This window comes from Aquarana catesbeiana, linkage group LG10 (genome assembly GCF_042186555.1).
Source record: "Aquarana catesbeiana isolate 2022-GZ linkage group LG10, ASM4218655v1, whole genome shotgun sequence".
Lineage (NCBI taxonomy): Eukaryota > Metazoa > Chordata > Amphibia > Anura > Ranidae > Aquarana > Aquarana catesbeiana.
The window spans coordinates 29793553-29794296 of NC_133333.1; positions in this window are offsets into that span (position 1 = coordinate 29793553).

The window sequence follows — 744 nt, forward strand, 5'->3', positions numbered from 1 at the left end:
GACAGCAAAAACCTTTTTTATTTTTTAATTTTTAATTGCTTTAGACAGAGTAGGAAATAGTTACAATCCCTGTCATTTGTTTTTTTATTTTTTTATTTTGCTGTGTTTCAGTCTGGAAGATTTCCCATCACTAATAGGAAGTGAGGGGAAATATATCCAAAGTGAGGGGAAATCCCTTCTAAGACAGTTGTCATCAAAACAGGTGTCCCCACCAGAAGATGTCTTCTATCCTATTGCTCCAATGACAACCATACCACATTTTGGATTTCTTCTCACTTTCTTTCCCATGGACAATGGTCACTGGGACAAACAGAAAAAGTTGACCCTCCCTAGGAAAACACAGACAGGAATAAAAAGTTGATAGGGGTTCTAACACTTTAACATTTCATGTCAAATTAAAAAGATTTGACAAAGATTCATTAGGTTGACTATTTAGACTAATCTTTTAGGAAAATTATTCAAAGATTCCTAAGTTTCTTTTTTATACATCAAACCTTAAAGTGGAGTTCCACCCCATTCATTTGTCCCCATCCCCCCCTCCAGTGCCACATTTGGCACATTTCGGGGGGGAGGGGGAAGCGGATACTTCTCTTTGACAGGTACCCTGTCCCCACTTCCGGGAGACCGGGCCACGGCGAATTACGTCCACAGCTCGGCTCACTCCTCCTCCTTCCCCCACCGCCGGGCCAGTAGAAGAGCGCACAGTTGCCTTGTGCATGCGCACTAGGGACCCGGCGTGAAGCC